Source organism: Lissotriton helveticus, chromosome 8 (genome assembly GCF_964261635.1).
Source record: "Lissotriton helveticus chromosome 8, aLisHel1.1, whole genome shotgun sequence".
In the NCBI taxonomy this organism is placed as follows: Eukaryota; Metazoa; Chordata; class Amphibia; order Caudata; family Salamandridae; genus Lissotriton; species Lissotriton helveticus.
In genome coordinates this window covers 1,684,358,941-1,684,379,823 of record NC_136069.1, presented here as the reverse complement: position 1 = coordinate 1,684,379,823, position 20,883 = coordinate 1,684,358,941, and the positions used below count along the sequence as shown (strand labels likewise).

General features: G+C 42.9%; 1 protein-coding gene across 1 annotated transcript in view; it reads right to left on the bottom strand.

Annotated features, from left to right (window-relative positions):
- LOC144773624 (transient receptor potential cation channel subfamily M member 2-like) overlaps positions 1 to 20,883 on the bottom strand; it is a 536,579-nt gene that overhangs the window by 86,734 nt on the left and 428,962 nt on the right. The gene's annotated exons all lie outside the window — the stretch shown is intronic.

The window sequence follows — 20,883 nt, the reverse complement described above, 5'->3', positions numbered from 1 at the left end:
TGCTACAGCAGTCTGATCCGCTGTCAGTATTTTTTCTGTTGAAGTGAATTTCATTTCAGCTTGTGTGTACAAGTGTGATTTGTATGGTATAGGTACCGTTTCTCCTTCATTAAAGGTTAGGTATGTGAATCCGCATCTTCCTGGGATGATTCGGATTACGAGATTGCGCACGTTGTCGCGTGTTTGTAACTGTGTTTTTGCTAACATGTCTGTTTGCACTGAACGCAAAATTTCTGTGTGTTTTTGTGTCCAATTAGTAGCTTTAAAATCATGTTTGATTAGTTCGTAGAGAGGGTTAACCCTTTCTGCGTAGTTTAGAACATAAGTTCTCCTAAACTTCAGGAAACCTAGAATTGACTGTAAGTTTTTCAGCGTTTTTGGAGGTTAGAACGGCGCACATTTCTCTAAGAAGTTTGCTGCCAGGTTTTTGCCATCACTTGATAACTCATATCCCAAAAATAGGACGTTGAGGTGGGCAATTCGTGATTTCCTAAAATTGAATTTGTACCCTTCATGGGGCGAACCCAAGTATTATGGTGTTCACTCTTTTCAAGTGCACTTCCAAATCATCATCTGTAAGATAGATGTCATCGACATAGGATAATGCCTCGTCGTCGTACATTTGTAGTAACTCCGTTACGCTGGCTGAAAATAACCCTGGACTATTCTTGAATCCCTGGAGGAGATGGCAAAATTGTAGCTGTGCCCCCATTATGGAAAAAGCGGTCAAATACCTGCTTTCTGGTGCAGTGTTTTGACAAAAGAAACCATTTGAGATATCTAAGGTAGTTTTATATTTTTTGCGCACAATGTTATTCATCAGTGCTGCACTATGTGCATTTTGTACTGCAAATGTTTTGCAACAAGAGTTTAGATGTCTGTAATCCAAAACTAGACGATATGAATTGTCTGGTTTGGAGATAGGAGACAAAGGATTGTTCATTGATGAGGTGCATGTTTCAATCACCCTTTGGTATTCAAGTTGATTTAAAATCTCTGTGACCTGTTTTTTAGCTTCCTGTTTTACAGGATATTGCCTTTGCATTGTTGGTTGAGTTTTCAACTGGATTTTATGGTGAGGGGAATTCTCATCATATCCTACATGGTTTTTGTATAATGCTGGGGCCTGGGCCACAGCCCATTTCCTGGCATATGTGTATTTTTTATGTATTGGAATGTGATTTGAGAAGGCTGGCATAATTATATCTTCAGAAAAAATATGTAATGTCAGAGCACTCTGTATTTACCAATGTAAACAAATGTGATGCCTGAATGTACTCTAGAATGTGTGCTGCCTGGTTGCAGGTTGCCAACCAAAAGTACTGAAGTGAAATAGGCGGTGGAATACCACCAGTATGCCAGGCGCACTGCTCAAATTAAAGTATCAATGTATGTCTCTAATGAAGACCCTCACTTGTTAAACACAATTGTATCCATAAAAAATAATCAGCAAATGATTTGACACGAATTTTAAACAGAAAAGATGAAGACTAATAGTCTGCGTTATTTGAAATAACGTATTGTATTGACAAAAACTGACTTTGTTTGTATTCAGCAAAATGTTATGTTCGCAACTGAAGATTCAAACAAATAACAAAACATCAATCATGTAAATGCTTCAAAATTTACAGAATACTTAATGATGAACTATGCCCAATGCATTTCGGGAGGAACTCCCTTCTTCAGGGGAACTGTGGAACAAAGAAGAACAAGAAAGAAACATTCATATTTCATACGTTCATGTACAAATGAATTGATGATTCTCACAATGTATAAATATCACAAGGGAGTAGAGTCAATGGTTGGGAACTGTAAAAAAAGGCCTCCATGTGGCTGCTCATAGTCAATTGCTTATAATGAAAAGAATCTCACCATGAAAAAAAGAGATTGTGTAAAGACCCATATAGGAAATACTGACACCCGTGTAAAGAAATTGTGCGCAGAAACACTATTGGAAAGTGCATGCTAACCGATGTCACATAGTGACCGAAGTGAGAAAAACACTCACTGGTATTCTGTCCAAAAGTCCACTAAATGCAATGGATGAAAGGTGATCCCTGTTATGGGAGAAAACAATGATATAAAAACACTCTGATTGCTACTCACGACTGACCTGGTAACGTCTTCATAAACTAAACGTTCTTTGACTTACAACGTATCAAACGGTAATGCTGCCTCTTAAATCAGGATAACAACCAGGACTGTGTCTGCTACCTCTGGAAACAAATGAAAATTACATTCCGATATATAATCATGTACATATCAAGTCTAGTTAATCCAATTCATCAACAATGTGGTAGTTGTACCTGCTGAGAGAAGAAAATCTCTGTGGATGTACCCCTTTGATATTAGCAAGTAACACCAATTCCTTATGCTCCAAAAACTGACACCGAAAGCCGAGGTGAACCAGTGTTCGTCGATGGTGTCCCACCGATCAATAGTCCTAATGCAAACAAAACATAAACGAATCTCTGTAAACCTGCCGAAGTCCCTGTGGACTGAACAATATATCCACTGCCTCCAATATTCCCTTACCTGTCGCTGCTGAAGAGAACGCCTATACTGAAGCCATTGCACCAACTCAGACCGGAGACATGGTCAAAAACGACATACGCTGTAAACCGCGCGCTTAATGATGCCGAGTGAATCGGAAATGGAAAGAGGACTGGTGAATGGCGGCCATCTTGAAGTGTCTATACCGTTGATATCTAAACAAGACTGGTGCTCTTGGAAGCAAAATACACAGGCTAACAACCTGTAATCAATTCTTTAACTAGCGTTTGCCTTGAAAAAGTCTTTTAAAAAGACGAAACACGTGTCGGCGGTGTATGCTGGAAAATATAACACCTGTTTTTAATGTTTATGGAATAAATGATTTGGAATACAAACATCAGTTTTTGGATCCCTATTTTGAAATCTACAATCCACAAATGAATTATGTATTGACCTACTATTCAAGAATGAATACTATTTAAATTACTTTTCTCACTTATATCATGATTTGAAGAAAATGATGATGACCACAGGGTGCAATTATAATTAATTTAGAGAGTGCTTGCTTAACCTGTTCTCCTTTGGCTTTTGATACTAGCTTGAAATTCTTTTTCTTGCTAATTTTTGACACCCTTGGTGGTGGGTGTGAATCAGGAAAGCAGAGCACCTTGTTGGCTAATACTAAGATTATTACATCATGAACTTTACACGTTAAATTGTTTTCAGTTTGAGTTATATTTGCATTATGTGCGGACGCTCTCACTCTTGAGAGACACTACCACCATATCTTGTATATAAACCTGTAATCAATGTGAATGAAGAAACTGCCTGAACTATCTTTCCTCAGAAGAAACACCTACTTGACACGCATGACATTACTGTTGGGTTGCTCATAATACTCCACAAACCATTGATGGACTGATCATATTTACCTAGTAAGTAAAAAACTGGCAATAAAGGGTGATGTAACCATGCCAGAGGATTTGTGTAAACATGCACTACATTATTGTGCAGGTATGATGAAAAATCAGTAATAAGAAATATGGACGAGTTATGGGTAAAGTTTAGGAAAAGAAGGAAATCGCGATACCATTACCACTATTAGAAAGAAAAATAAGGAAAAAATAAAAAAAGTATTTTTTTTGTAAGAAATGTAAGGCGACAATAGAAAGGAAAATTCACGGTACCAATACCACTGATAGCAAATAAATAATTAAATTGACCAGGGAAGACACACTCACAATCTAGTTGATTTAAGAGGGGGCTGGGCACCCAACATGACACACAGAAGTGTTGAAATGGATTTATAAAAAGCACAGCAATTTAATTCTGTCATTGAGTCCCCCCGGGGTAAGCGTATTCAAATATTTGATCCACTACGCTTCTCTTTGTGCTAATGTTCTTTGGGAATCTGAACCAAGTTTGTGGACAAGCACTTCTAAAGTAGTGAATTTTAGTTGAACATTGGAGTGTTGGTGTTCTGTCCAGTGTGCTGTGAAATAGGAAGAGGTGTGGGGCCGCGGCCAGGGCGACTGACTCCGGAAGCTGGGGATCTCGGTTCGATCCCGGGCACCGGCGGCAGATTAGCCCAGCACCATGTGACTCTGGGCAATAGCTTGCTTAATCTTCCCGACGGCCCCCAGCGCCTAGAGACCCTAACGGGTGATTGTGCGCTTTACAAATGTGGATTATTATTATTATTATTAAATATGACTTCATACTTTTGGTCCGTATAGTGCTTTTGTGTTCAGTTATTCTTATTTTGATTTTGCGAGAAGTTTTACCTACGTACAGCAATCCGCACGGACATTTAATCGTGTAGATTACATTGGATGTGTTGAAGTCTCCATTATGTTTAAGTGAAATCATCTTGCCAGAGTGTGGATGATGTATTGTGTTGCCTACCATGACATTATTGCAGTGGACACAATTGTGACACTGATGCATGCCACGAAATTGTTGTTGTTGCGGCTGTGTAGAAGATAGAATATCTTTGATGTTCTTACTGCGCGTGTAAGCAAATAATGGTGTATCTGAAAACAACCCGTTGAAATCTGATTCATGTTTGAGAACATCCCATTTGGATTTGGTGATCTTCTTAATAGCTTTCGATCGTGTTGAAAATTTTGATACAAAGACGTGTCTAACATTGTCACTCTTGACTTTGGTTTGCAATAATGTAGTGCGGTCTTGCAATTTGGTTCTGTCAGTCACCGCTGACAGAATCGTTTGAGGATAGCCACGCTGCTCAAACTTATGCATGTGTTTTTGTAAGGCACTATCCAGTTTATCTTGTTCTGAGGTGATGCGTTTGATTCTTAACATTTGTGAGTAGTGAAGGTTTTTCAATAACTGTGGAGGATGAAAACTGGAATACAGAAGCAAGTTGTTCTTGTCCGTAGTCTTCGTGTGCACTGATGTCTCAAAGCGCTCTTCTCCTTTACGTATCATCACGTCTAAATAGGAGATTTCTTCATCACTAATGCTATGAGTAAGCTTGATCCTCTCATGTTTAGAATTCAAAGTCAATATAGATTGTTCCAATGCCTCTTTGGAATTTCTCCAAATTAGAAAGATATCATCAATGAATCTCACGAAAAAAAGACGATATTAGTGCTCCAATGATCTTGTTTGAAGATGTGCTCATTTTCAAATTGTGACATGAAGGTATTCGCGTACGAGGGTGCCCCCGAAAAACCCATTGAGGTTCCACTGACTTGTAGATAATAGTCCTCTTGCCACTTTAAATAACTGTGCTGGAGACAGAATGTTAGCAATTCAAGTAAAAATACTTTTTCTACACTTGTGTCTGGTAGTTGCAGTAAAGCCCATTCCCATGCTTCTATTCCATCTTTCAATGGAATAGATGTGTAAAGTGAAGTCACGAGTGTAGAAAAAGTATTCTCTCTGTTTGCTGTTTTCCCACTTCTTCTTTGGAGTAGTGAGATTATTTTTAATAAAAACTTTTTCAGGATTTTCAGTTAGTTGGGTTTTTACTGGTTTCCCACCAAAACTATCTCTACCTTTGTTCTTCATATGATTTTTCAATAATTCTGGAAGTTCAAAAGGTTGTTCTGTTATATCTGTTTCTTTTAGTTTTTGGCGGCTCGCCACTGATGCTGCTCCACCTTTTATGTTGGCTAATGGTATAGCTGAGACCTGTTTGAAATCTTTCAGTAATTTCATACTTAGATTTAAGGTCGGTTCTGGACCGTATTCATTTTGAATCTGTCTCACAAAGTCTGGTATTACCGCCATAGACAGTACACCATGTGTTTTTGTGTAGATTGAAGCAAAAACTGTACCCCAAGTGTCACAGTCCTTTACGTGTGGTGCAATCTCCATTGGTAAACAGATTGTTAGAATCCTGTTTTTTCTCATGAGGTGTACTATCAGGGAATACTGCCTCTATTTGAGTTATTTTTTTAGCTAACCAGAACGGAATTTGTTCCCTTTTTGCAGGCAATTTACCAATGACTGACTGTATAGTCTGTGGTGTAATTTTGTTTGTGTTCCCTTGATGAGGGATGTGCTGTGGAATTCTTACAGCTGGTTGAACTGTTAGAGTCCTCATGACATATTGAACCAACTGCCTGTGTATTTTAATCAGCTGTTTTAGCTGAGCTAACAGTTCAGGACCTATCATTGTTTCAATGTCAGGATGTGGTGTATAGCTGGCTAATACCGGCCATGTTGCTCCTGGTCTACCTAGTGGACCGAGCCTGGTAATGTGATTTTGATGTTGCAGGGCGCCATTAAACCAGAGCTCATGCTCTTGGTAAGTTAGTGGAATTTTAACGTCCTTGAAAGGAATGTATTCCGCTGGATGTTCCTCTTCTTTGTAGTAGTGGAACATATGTGTTGTTGGATTTGCTTGTGGAAAGATAATCCATGAATAGAATACCTCTGTCTGCCGATATTCAAGCGCCTCTATGACAAATATAACTCTACCACCTCTGGGTGATAGACCATTTTCTATAAGTTTTATAGCTATAGGTTTCCTTAAGTTTTCCGGAATGATTATAGAATCATCGCCTTCTTCATTAAACTCTGTAACGTCTTCACCTGACTGGGTTGCATTTACTTCAGCTCCACCGGTTGCGTTATTGTCGCCGTTATCCGGCATTGTTTAATGAAAGTATGCAGAGCAAGTTTCACGGAAACAAAGATTATGTGCACAATATTTTGGATCACTGTATCCTTCAACTACATACTAATGCATAGGATTTTTCCGTCCTACTTAGTTAAAAGCGGATATTTTATCCTTTAACCCTCTCCAGACGTCTATTGGAGTATTTTACGGGAAAAAAGAGGTCTGTGTGAAAAGCACGACTGAGTTACTCTACTCTACTCTAGTATCTAGCGTTAAATTATTGCCTTATCAAACGTTGGGGGCCATGTAGTATAGTTCCTATATTCCCAATAGGCTCTGCGCATTGGAATAGTGTATCCTGTAGTTTAGACGTAGGACTGAAGTCGACTAGGTCTCTACCGAATATACTAGTCTTAATTGTGAGTGTGCCAGCTAGCTCAGAGGTCACTATAAACTTTCTCGAATGAACAAGAAGGGATTAGTTTCTAACAACCACATTAAACATGACAACTTTGTTTCCCAAGAATAAGAAATCAATCTCTAGAGTCGCGGAAACAATACATAGTTATTTCACACAGTCAATTGTGCATGCTTCGTTTCACCAGTGGTGCAGAGAAATGGAGAGACGGGCGTTTTCAATAAAAAGGTTTTTATTGAACAGTCTTCTTTCTCAAGCGTAAGAAATTAACTGCTGCATCGTAATACTTTTGGTAAAGTACAAAGCGTACAGTACGAGAGTATTATAAAATAATATTGTAAAAGCATGATATGGTTTCTAAGCCATAAAATACCTAAGATGCATAAAATACATACAATGATAATAATGACTAAAAGTACTCAACTGGTGCTTCTAAAATACACCTATCCCGATGTACCTAACCTAGGTCTAGTACAAGGGAAGAAGTAGGTAAGATGTAGCCTAGTTCTAGTATTCTTTGCCAAGAATCTATTCCAAGAGTTCTCTTAGGGTCTAATCAGCTCCGTACCTTGGTTTAGAATGAAGGAGGTCTTGTATCTCTCTCTCAGGACTCGATTTCCCAGCAACCCGCTAGGGTAGCCTGGAAACACTGGAGCTGGATTTCTCGGCTGGAGAAAGTACTGCGTCTCTCAGTGCGTCAGCTGGAGGGTCGGCTTCCTTCGGCACTTGCAGCAGCAGGGCGCGTCGGGCAAGTAGATAGTCGAACTGCTCCAAACCACCGTGTGTTTGTTTGGACAAGTGTGGGCATATGTATACCTTGAAGGTGCCGAGTTTGACGTAAGATTGAACATAATAACGTCATTCGAGACTTGATTCTCTGAAAACTCCATGAGTTCTTGGATAAATTAATATTCATGCAGGGGGAAGTCCCTGACTGCTGAACGTGGGTTTTTCCAAGAAATCCTTGTAGATTTTCGGAACTAATCAAAGTAGCCAAGCCGTATCAGGACTACTTGCGCTGTGTCTTAATATGGTTATGATCCCTATGCCTATATTAGGATATGATATTTTATACCTATATAAGGGCATGAATCAGGAAAATTACACTAGGGTCCTAAAAAGCTATACAACAATGGTGCTAAAACAGTGTGTATGTATGCAGGCATACAAACAGGGCAGTAATCAGGCGTACTCCTACTATCAAATTCTGCTCTGAGTGTACCTAGAGTGTGGGATGTATGACATTACAACGCATGCTTTTACATCGCATGCTTTTACAACGCGATTTTTACAATGCATACCATTGCAACGCATAGTGCTTTTAGGCGCTGGATAGTGAATTGTTTAATTTACTATTCCAACTCCAGTCCCCGTGGATAGTAGGGAAGGTGTTGGATAGTACATTAAACCTATTTCCTATCCTAGAGCGCCCCCCAGCGCAATGCGTTGTAATGGTTTGCATTGTAAAAGTTGCGTTGTAAAGGCACTGCGTGGTAAAAGTTGTAGGTGTGAAGCCAAGAATCCCCCCAAGGGAGAATCCAACCCCATTTCCTGTCGGAAGAAAACATAGGAGTCCGCCTTGGTCATGAACTGGATACCCCATCACGGAGATGTTAGACCGCTGTGTGGTGAAGTCTCAGCATGCAGGGACCCTCTGTGTAAGCTAAAGTGCCTCCTCTCCTAAGCTTTGGGATGCTCATTATTTAAAATAGAAAGCATCCTTGTGATTTGGATATAGATTAGCGATGTTATCGATATGCAGATAGCCCTGTCGCCCATCGATGAAGGCCTTGTACATGGTGTTCAAGGCATCGTGATAATGTTATGTGAAGCTAGCTGTGTAAACAAAGTATTTTCGTAGAAAACTAGTCCAACATTGTCAAGCAAGCAAATATGTATAAAAGGTCACAGCAGAAATGTTATTGTGGACATTTTAGACAATGTAAGAAAAATGTGTAACTCTGTTACTTGGGCCTAACCCGGGTACACAACAAGAGGACAAAATAACTCAATTAACAGAACCAATATAAGTTAACAAACTGAAGCAAACACACAGAAGGATGACCGGGGGAGAGAACCGGGAAGATCTCGGGTCTCGTGGCAGGGGGCGAGGCAACCAGCACCGGCGCTAGGCCGAGGCAGTGGGGAGCAGTGCACAGACCAGGGAGGTCAAGGCTACTTCCCCATGTGATCTAGTTGAAGACAATCAAAAACGTAAAGCCCATTATTCTTTCGTCTGCTCTCCAGCAAGTCACACTGATCCTATGGAGCCTGTAAGTGCTTTTGAAGTTAAGCTTCAAAGTGCCAGGGCTCCCCCATAACTCTTGGTAAGTAGGAAAGTGTCAGGAATTAATGAGAATTATGTGGGGTAGCTTGTTATTTACTTTGTATATTAATATGTACTTATACATATTTATATGCTCCACTCTGCAGATATCAGGTCCTCTGAGGGGCTGTGCCTCTTACTGGTGATGTATGTTTTATGAAACCCGAACTTACCTTTCTTAAAACCAGGCTCTGTATTTTCAAGGATCTTGGGCCAGATGTACAAAGCTTTTAAGCTGTCACAAATGGCCTGCTTTCCAGAATCGGGACTTTGCTACTGCAAAAAAGCTTTTTACGATGTACAGGAGGCAAATTGTGATTCGATAACATGTTACCTAATCACAATTTGGGTTTGCTACTAGATACCGAGTAGGTATTTTGAAGGGGTGTCACTTCCAAATACCGAATCAGAATGGTATGTATTAATGTTTTGCAACAAAATTCCAATTGCAAAACCGTAATACTTTATAACCAGTTTACAAGTGGTAGTACCCCATTTGAGAATGTTAAAAAAAATATTTTTTAAGAGCAGGCAGTGGCCCACAAATCACTACCTACTCTTAAAAACGAAAACTGCATCTCGTTTTTCTTTAAGGAAAAGGTGCTGCGTTTAAGAAAAAAAGATTGTTTTATTATAAAGAAATCACAGTCATGGTGGTCTGCTGACTTCATCAGGCCACCATCCCTGTGATGGCTGCGAATTCTAATGGGCCACAAATTGCGAGCTACCTCATTCATATGAATGAGGAAAGTCTATTTGCGGCCCACTAGGAATCGCTAAATGAAATTCAAAAGAGTACTACTGTCCATATTAAGCTTCCATTTTAGCAAATGTTTTTGGAACTACTTTTTCCTTTCATTTGGAGCACCTTACACACTACTCATTTTTATCTGCTCGCTCTGAGCTCTGTTGCTATATTGCTTTTTTCTGTAAACAGGGCTATAAATCTTGTTCTTATCACAAATGCTGCTACTCCTCATGCCCTATCCAAAGATCACCCCCTGCCCCGTCATTTCTTTTCCCTTCACAGCTGCTCCGTGTTTTCACTGAGGCTGGTGCTCCCTCCATAGCACTTACTAGAATGCCACACAGGTGGAAAAATATGACTTTCTTGAAGTATAATATATAAAATGGGCAATTCAGAAGACATTTTTTATTTTTTAATCGCTGTCGATAGTGAGTCGGTCATGCCCAGTTTGCAGTGAATGTTGAACTTTGCTGTGTCTCTGCCATCTGCAATCGACTGTGACAGTACGGCTCAGGCTTCCTCCGAGACCATGGGCAGCACTTGTGATACCAAAACCCAAACTGTGTGGGTGTATTGGCCCAAAAAAGCATGCAGTGTTCACCTACTACAGTACTAGGCTGCCGGAAGAGAACATTCTTTTGACAATAGAGTCCACACTCTTGGATTCCCTATCTGGTGGAGTAGTAGGAAATGTGCAGGATTGTTTTTGATGTGGAGGCTTGGACTACCAAGTTCTTCAGAGTGGGGTGCTGGGTGAGAATAGTGGGATACCAAGGAGCAAGGTGATGGTGGCTGCAACTGTTCTTTGAATAGGAGCCAATGTGCAAAGGTTAGACCAGGCTCCAAGCAGGATGTTTGTAAGGGCTTCATTCAGTGGGAGGAGAGGTTCAGAGGGGGCGACTCCCAGCTGAAGCACCTCTTTCAAGTTAGTCTTGTATGCCACTGAGGGCAGTGTAAGGTCCAAGACCTCAGCAGCCATTTGCACCACCATTGCTAGAGAGGCTATTTTTTCCATAGTCATGGTGGGAGGAGAGGATATATAAATGTCTGGTGAGGTGTCCAAACTACTGGCTTCTGCCAGTTCCTAGGGGCCCAACTGGCGCCAAAAGCAAACATGCTGGCGCAAATCCAGTGGGAACTCTCTCCGAACCAGTGGCGTCCGAAGGCGCTCCATAGACGTCAGGCGACCCTATTATGTGGTGCATGGACTCATAGATGTCTTTGAGTTGGGTGGGGTCACTCTGGTTCCGGGAATCTCTGGAAGGTGCGGAGCAGATTCAGGCATAGGCTTCGCTGTGGAAAGGTGTGGGAACGGGGCCTCAACATGTGTAGTCATTCCTGCTGCTCGTCCAAAGACTTGGACTGGGGTGGCAAAGTCAAATAGTGCTTCGAATTCTTGGGCTTCTTCTTTTTGTGGGACTTACCCAACAAAGATTTTGACTGCAATGAAGTACATAGAGAACGGCTTCACAAACGGTCCAGGGATATTGAATATGACTGGGTTCTTGATCCTCACAAGGTCATCTAACATCGGGGTGAGGAGCTTCAGGGAGCACTTCTGCAACACCTTTGGATTCATGGCAAGGCAGTCCTCGGAGGCTTTGAGTCATGGTCGTGCTCCAGGCACCACAGACAAATCTGGTGTGGGTCTGACACAGACATCTGCCTGTCACAGGCACCACAGGTTTTAAAACCTTCTGCTTTTATTTTAGGGGACATCCCTAGAACACCAAGAGGCAAAGTCTGAAAAAAACCTTTCACATAGCGTCAAAAAAGGTCAGTCAAAAAATGACTGGAGGTACACTCTCAGGATCTGCACTGTCTGGTGTGGAAATAAAAGAACAGATGTCGGCACTGGGGTGGTGCCTATATACGCTGATGTGGAGCAGAATAACGCCATCTACCGGCATGCAGAGGTACTGCTCAAAAGGTTTCTGTATCCATCCTGGGGATAATTCTACGGTAAGGAACCTGCGGCTAGCATTCTCTACCAGATACGTATGTTACTGGGGCCATAAGACTTTATTTATTTATATTCTTATATAGCGCAGGACTCGACCCCCGAAGGGGTATCTCCGCGCTTATGCTTTTACCAAGAAGAAAACCTAATTATGATCATGGACTGTGAAGTGGTTAATGTATTGATATCTTAGCAGGCTGGAAACAGATAGGTTTTTAGAGTCTTTTTAAAAGACTGAAAGTTAGTGTTCTGTTTCAAGGTTGAGGGGAGTGAGTTCCATAGGATGGGATCTTTGTAGGAAAGGGCACGACCTCCCTGTCTAGCTTTTTTAATCCTTGGGACCTGGAGCAGTTGTTGACTGCTAGAGCGCAGAGTGCGTCCAGGGCTATAGGGGTTGAATTTTTCTTTCAGATATTTAGGTCCAGTGCCAAACAGACATTTATGTATTGTGCAGCAGATTTTAAATTTTACACGCTGCCTAACTGGCAGCCAATGAAGTTTGTCCAGAAGAGGTCGTGAAGCTGTCCTTGGCTGAGCATTGAGAACAAGTCTCGCTGCGGTGTTCTGGACTACTTGTAGTCTTTGCAGTTGTTCCTCATTGGCCGAGATGAACAGGCCATTGCAGTAGTCTAGCCTGCTAACTACCAACGTCTGGACAAGTGTTTTCCTATAGATGTCAGATAGGAATGGAAAGACACGTCGTAGCAGTCCGATGACACGGAAGCAAGATCCTGCTACTTGATTTGTGTGTTCCTTAAACAAAAGTGCCTTGTCAAGCCGCACACCGAGATTTGTTACGGTCTGTTTGGGACTTGGTACGGGACCTAAATCCGAGGGCCACCATTCTGGGGACCACAAAAGGGTGGCCTCCCGAACAGCATGACCTCCGTCTTGCCCACATTGCACTGGAGGCAATTTAATGCCATCCAGTCCGATATTGCCCTCATTCCGTCCACAAAAGATTTTTGTATTCCGGGTGTAAGGGTCCGAAAGGGGAACAAAAGCTGAGTGTCGTCAGCATACGACACTGGGGTGAACCCATGTGCTCTTACAATGTCTGCTAAGGGGGCCACATACACATTGAAGAGTGTGGGGCTTAGGCATGAGCCCTGTGGCACTCCCTTGGTGAGCTCCCTTGAGATGGAATGATGGGAGCCCAATCTGACTCCTTGTAAGCGACCCGAAAGAAAGCTCTCCAACCATGTCAGAGCCACGCCTCCTATACCCACCTCCCTCAAACGACCGAGAAGTATCTCATGTGACACCGTGTCGAAGGCAGCGGATAAATCTAACAGCACCAGAATCATAGAGCCCCCTCCATCCAGTGACATCCTGATGTTATCGGTCACTGAGAGGAGGGCAGATTTGGTGCTGTGATTGGGCCTAAACCCTGATTGAGAAAAGTCTAGACCCTCCGCTGCCTCGATGTACTTGGACAGATGGGTGTTTACATGTCTCTCGGTCATTTTGCTAAGGTAAGGCAGGAGGGAGATGGGTCGGAGGTTTGAAAGGTCCGTCCACGGAAGTGCCGCGTTCTTTCGGATGGGGTTCACCACCGCTTTTTTTCCACTCTGTGGGCACAAGTCCCTCCCTGAGAGAATGGTTTATTATTGCTTGGATATAAGGTCCAAGCAAAGTACTCAGGGAGGTAACTATTTTGACGGGCAGAAAATCATCAGGGGACCCCGATTTTATATGACTCATGAGAGAGAGTAGATCCAAATCACTAACTGCTGGAAATGCCATAAGTGAAATATCTCTCTGTGTAGGAGGAGTAGAAGGAATGGAGATGTTGCTCTTTTGGCTGGAAGCCCTCATGATTTTCTCATAAATCAAATAGATTTTATTTTAAAAAAACAAAGATATGTTGTCACATAAGGTTTGAGAGAAATCATCTGGGCTTTCGCATGCGACTGGTTTTACAAATGCTTGAAGAATTTTAAATAATTCCTTAGAGGAATTACCCACCTCTGCGAGTTGCTGAGCAAGGCTGTTCCTCCGTGCCAGTTTGAGATTTTTATAATAGTTGGACTGGGCATCGTAATGTGCTTTCTTGCTTTCCTCTGTTCGCATTTTCCTCCATTTCTTTTCTATCTTCCTGCATCCCTGCTTCTCTATTCTGAGAGCTTCAGTATACCATACTTCCTGCTTGGAAGGAGGGTATTTTTTGTGTAGCTTCAGAGGGGCTAGTTTGTCAATTGCCTCAATAAGAGATTTATTAAATTTGAATAGTGCGGACTCCAAAGTGTCCTCCTCTAGAGAGGTAGGCTGCTTCCATATCCTCTGTAATTCCTCCACCGTTACTTTGTGCCACTGTCGACGCCAGATAGGTGGGAGAGTGTTCCTTTGGGAGGATTTATCCACTACCAATAAAAGAAATTCCACTATAAAATGGGCAGTCCAATTTATTTGAACAGTGGGTAGACATCGCACTTTAGAGCAATTAGAGAAGAGCAAATCTAGGAAGTGACCTCCTGTATGTGTGGGTCCGCTATTCAGCAGATCTAAGCCAAGAGTAGATAAATCTGCAAGCAAAGATATAGTTTCTGGGTGCACAGAAATAACAGCGAGAATATTAAAATCACCCAGGAAAATAAAATCTTCCTTTGCTTTAAAATATGGGGAAAAAAGCTCCAAAAGAGCAAGAGAGAAGCCCACACTAGATCCCGGTGGGCGATAAACTAATGCTCCCTTGCAGAAGAAATTTTTTGTGGCAGAATTGATTTTAAAAATCATTATTTCAAATTATGGGCAATAGTTTTGTTCTAATATGGTAACCTTCAGGTGTTCTTTATACATTATGGCTAATCCACCACCTATTTTCTCTGGACGATCTAAATTTACAAACTTATATCCCAAGGGGACCCCCACTGCTATAGCAGGAACAGTATGAGGTTTTAACCAAGTCTCCGTTAGGAAACATAAGTCTGGTTGCTGTGTATGTACCAGGTCCCATACCTCAAGTTGGTGTCTAGGTAGGGAGCGGACATTTAAAAGAAAACAGTTTATCTCTTTTTGTGGTGGTGATTTCATTTTATTATCCTCAATACTGAAGCTAGCATAAGATGCTTGAAAATGGCAGTTAATGCAGGAAAAAGGGCCCTCAGGACATGGCCAGAGGTTTCTACTACATCCTTTTTGTGGGATTGTCCTCAAATTTAATAAAGTTAGCGCAGAATACCTGATCATATGTATCCCTATGGAAGGTTTATCCAAAGAAATTGGGCCCATAGCCCTTAGCCCCATCCAGTCGCGGACGGGCGCAGACGGGCAGCTCTTTGGCTGCTCTTCGGCATGTCTTCGGCTGCGCGTCGGGGGCAAGCGAGGGCTAAATAGCCCTGTAAATACAACCACTAGAGCGCTAACCGCTCAGTGGTGAACAGGAAGTGCTTGGCTCTCCCTGACCCGCCCTCCTCGCAACAGTACTGGCTACCGCGTCGGACCGGGGCGGGCAGGAGTGGTAACTGAGCCCAGGCTTCCTGCTACACTAAAAATACCATCACCCCCTCTCAAATCAGGATGGGGAACCGTGTGGGACACCAACGCGCTCCAGATAAAACCGAGCGTTAGCGCGAGTGATATAAATGCTTCAGATTTCAATTTTTAAAAATGCACAGTCAATAAAATAAAGGCATTTAAATGAACACAAGCACAACATGGAGCACAGCTTAGGCACTTTGGAAGAGCTAGCGGGTCGGGGACACTGCCACTGCCACCTTACCGCAGCTCGCTAGTCCTCAGGCTCAACCTAAATAGCCCCGTAAATACAACCACTAGAGCGCTAACCGCTCAGTGGTGAACAGGAAGTGCCTGGCTCTCCCTGACCCGCCCTCCGCGCAACGGTACTGGCTACCGCGTCGGACCGGGGCGGGCAGGAGTGGTAACCGAGCCCAGGCTTCCTGCTACAATAAAAATACCGTCCCCCCCTCTCAAATCAGGATGGGGAACCGTGTGGGACACCAACGCGCTCCAGATAAAAGCGAGCGTTAGCGCGAGTGATATAAATGCTTCAGATTTCAATTTTTAAAAATGCACAGTCAATAAAATAAAGGCATTTAAATTAACACAAGCACAACATGGAGCACAGCTTAGGCACTTTGGAAGAGCTAGCGGGTCGGGGGACACTGCCACTGCCACCTTACCGCAGCTCGCCGATCCTCAGGCTCAGCCTAAATAGCCCCGTAAATACAACCACTAGAGCGCTAACTGCTCAGTGGTGAACAGGAAGTGCCTGGCTCTCCCTGACCCGCCCTCCGCGCAACGGTACTGGCTACCGCGTCTGACCGGGTCGGGCAGGAGTGGTAACCGAGCCCAGGCTTCCTGCTACACTAAAAATACCGTCCCCCCCCCCTCAAATCAGGATGGGGAACCGTGTGGGACACCAACGCTTAATGGGCCACTTGTAATGAGTTCAACCAAAGGGTAGAAAAATGACTGCATGAGTGCAAGTATGAGTGACTTGAGTGGATGGATGGAGACATTTATTTACCCAACGTTTCCTTCAATCTTGTATTGACCCTTACATCCAAATAAAACATACATGGTCTCTCTCTCTTTCTTTGTCCCTCTCTCTTTCACACACCAATCAATAATAAAGAGGCACTTTCAGTTCTATGCCTGAGCAATGCCAACGCTTGCTTTGAAATAAAAGGATGGCAACACTTGAAGTCCCAGAAATAAATAAATGTGGGTGCTAGATGGCAGGTGACCCCTGGTGGACTCTTTGACAAAGTAATCCTACATTTACTAGTTAAGTTGCTTTTTAACAACATTCATTGTGCTATAGTATTAGGAATTATTCTAGACTATGAGGATTACTCAATCAAGCAGAACTCTTTCAGTACTGAAATTTACGGAAGTCAAACCCATTGGACTCAAGATTTTAAGATCTCTTCCAAAACTAGTACAGGTGGAAAAGAAACTTCAGAGTCACATTTGACTCAACCCTCTCCTTTCACCTCACATAAACAAAAGGTTATCTACTTGCAAATGTCTGAGAAGAATAATTCGAAAAATCCTTCCCCTGCTCCCTACATGCTCCAGGATCACAATGGTCTGAGCATTAATCCTATCATGCCTAGACTACAGTAGTTCTTTTCTAGTAGGTCTCCAAAATATGCTACCCTGAGACTAAAAGTAGGACAAAATTAATCAGCAAGATTAGTTTGGGGTAAAAGACTAAGGGGCATATTACCAACGATTAGCGATATTTATCGCTAACGAGGCTAAGCAACGAATTTTTTAACGCTAAGCATCGCCGGAAATTATCGCAGAGATAACTTGCTATTAGCAAGGTTTATCTCAGAAGTGATAAAAATCCTCACGCTAACTGCCAAATGAGAGATTATCGCTGGAAAACCAACAATAATCTCTCGAAGTTTGGAGTTAGCTTGATGATAGGGGCTCACAAACTTATCCATGATATCCACCATCCATAGGATATCATGGCTAAGTCAGGAAAATACCAGGTGTAAAAAAAGCAGTGCTAACCGCGGTTAGCGCTGCTTTTTTTAATCACTAACAGGGTTAGCGAAACCCTTGATAATAGGAGAAATGTCGCTTAACAACATTTCTCCTATTACTTTTCTCTGGAACGCCCCCTTTGCATCTCATTAGAGATGCAAGGGGAAGCGTAGAGAAAAAGGGTGCTAACATGCGAATTTGCGTGTTAGCACCCTGTTGCTGATAGGGAGATAATTTTATCTCCGCTTTCTTTGCTTTTAAAGCCAAAAAAGCGGAGATAAATCCCTTGATAATATGCCCCTAAGATCTCTATCTCTAGCCATTTGCAGAAATTGCACTGACTCACAATTTGAAATAGAAGTCTGAGGAAGACCTTATACCTCTTACATAAAACTTTACATAATCATAGAAAGAACGACTATATGTCCTCCGGGTTCTCAGGATACATACCTTCTAGGATGTTGAGATCAACCTCTCAACACCAGCTCCTGATTCACAAATTTGTAACAGCAAGAACCAGAGGCCAGAGGTTCAATCAATCAATCAATCAATCTATTTATAGAGCGCGCTACTCACCCGCGAGGGGCTCAAGGCGCTGAGGGGGGGGTGACGCTACTGCTCGAATAGCCAGGTCTTGAGGTGTTTCCTGAAGGTGAGATGGTCCTGGGTCAGTCGTAGGTGAGCGGGGAGGGAGTTCCAAGTCTTGGCGGCCAGGTAGGAGAAAGATCTTCCTCCGGTGGTGGCTCTGCGGATCCGTGGTACGGTTGCGAGGGCGAGGCTGGCGGAGCGGAGCTGGCGGGTAGGAGAGTAGAACGAGAGGCGGTTGTTGAGGTATTCGGGGCCCATGTCGTGGAGTGCTTTGTGTGCGTGGGTGAGGAGTCTGAACGTGATCCTCTTGCTGGCGGGGAGCCAGTGCAGGTTTTTCAGGTGGGCCGATATGTGGCTGTGGCGAGGGATGTTGAGGATGAGTCGTGTGGAGGCGTTCTGTATGCGCTGCAGTCGTTTCTGAAGTTTGGCTGTGGTTCCTGCATAAAGGGCTTTCCCGTAGTCCAGTCGGCTGGTGACGAGGGCCTGCGTGACCGTATTTCTGGTTTCAGTGGGGATCCACCGGAAGATCTTTCGGAGCATGCGCAGGGTTTTGAAGCATGAGGATGAGATTGCGTTGACTTGTTTGGTCATCGTAAGCGAGGAGTCCAGGATGAATCCTAGGTTGCGTGCGTGGTCCGTGGGTGACGGTGCGGTGCCCAGCGCTGAGGGACACCAGGAGTCGTCCCAGGTGGATGGGGATTGTCAGAGGATGAGGACCTCCGTTTTGTCTGAGTTCAGTTTCAGCCGACTGAGCTTCATCCATTCCGCGACGAACTTCATTCCTTCCTGGAGGTTGGTTTTGGCGGTGGTTGGATCTTTGGTGAGGGATAGTATCAGCTGGGTGTCGTCGGCGTAGGAGATGATGTTGAGGTCCTGTTTGCGTGCGATGGCGCCGAGGGGGCTCATGTAGATATTGAAGAGGGTAGGGCTGAGCGAGGAGCCTTGGGGTACGCCGCAGATGAACATGGTGGCTGTGGAGCAGAACGGCGGGAGGTGGACTCTCTGTGTTCTGTTGGAGAGGAACGAGGTGATCCAGTCCAGCACTTTCCCTTGTATCCCAGTGTTGTAGAGGCGGGTTTTTAGGGTGCGGTGGCAGACCTTATCAAAGGCGGCTGAGAGGTCTAGGAGGATGAGGGCGGTTTCCCCCCCTTTGTCCATCAGGGTCCTGATGTCGTCGGTGGCTGCGATGAGGGCTGTTTTCGGTGCTGTGGTTGGCTCAAAATCCGGACTGGGATGGGTCGAGAGAGTTGTTTGAGTGAGTTCCAAAGGCGTGGAACAAGGTGGTTTCAAAAAAGGCAAAGGGCAGCAGGGTATATGGCAACTGCACTACCTAGGCTAGTCATTAAAAGGTACTCTCAAGTTGTATCGCCCACCGGAAATGGCCAGCTGCCACAAGCCCACAAAAAAATTCAAGAAAAAGACTGATGAGAGGCAATACACAAAATCATCAAATTGCTGTACACATAAAGCAAATTTCTTCTCGCAGGCGTAGTATGTTTTGTAGAAAGTCTTTATTTTCCAAAAGGACCTTTGTATAATTTAATCATACAATGTAAGAGATATTTAGAATCCTCTTAAACAGTGGTTTGTAAATGTTTAATATGTTGTATGATTTCACAGCCATGAAGAAGCCCTTGTGAAGGGTGAAACGTGTTGGCTGTTCTCTACATGTATACAAGGGACCCTTTGGAAAATAAAGACTTTCTACGAAACATACTACACCTGCAAAAATAACTTTGCTTTATGTGTACTGCAAGTTGATGATTTGGTGTATTGCTTCTCATCAGTCTTTTTTCGTGGAACAAGGTGGCGTTACATTCAAGATCACAACCAGATCTCTTCCCTTTTAAAAGACAATTCAAAATGGATCTGTTCAGTCTTCAACTATAAGATCTTCAGATATTCAACTATTACCATGGCCCTTTTTAATTTCCCTCCTTTCTTGTCCCTGATTCTTCACAATCTTGTGTCCAAGCAAAGGGCTGCCTCTCGAGCAGTCATATATGTAATATACAAACGTAAGACACATATACAAACAGAATCCAACACCAATCAGTGCTTCTGTTACATTCTAGTACTCTTCATTTAGTATGTTAAGAACCTTTGATGGATCACTTGAATACTCCTGGACTGAGAAGAGTAGCTCAGTACTAAACAAATGCCTTAGCTCTCTTTTACAGTACAGGACAGTTTCCAGTCCAGGTCCTGAGGAGAACCCCTCAATAACACGTGGGTTCGAAACGCGTTGGCACGATACTGGAACAAGTTTCAGGAAGGGCACATCAGGAGTTTAATTATAGATAAATTCAACCTGATTTTTGACCCTAGTAATTGTCAAGTTCCAGTATAGGCAAGCGAGCAGGCTAGCAATTACATCAAAAAGTCTCCTGCTTGCTTGGAGGTTGTATATTAGGACTGGTGCCTTAAACACTCAATGACAATAGGCAGTTCTTGTTTTTTACTGTATGAATTGTATATTTGTAAATATGTCTCATTCACGGTGATTGTACATTTTATGTTTGAAAAGTGTAATGTTTATGTGAATTTTTGCTACTGAAATTGTATCTTTTTTCAGCCATATATGAACGAAATGTTAAAAAATGAAAAAATAAGTAAAAACACTAAATCACAAGTGTGTCCACTTAGATTAATTGGGTAAGTGGTACTAGACTTTGTCGCGATAAATAATCTACCTGGCCAATTGTTTATTGTTGTTTTAGCTCTCTTTGTGTCATTTTGTTGTGGTTTTCAGGAAACAATCCATCTATTGAATAATGTGAACACCAGAGGACTA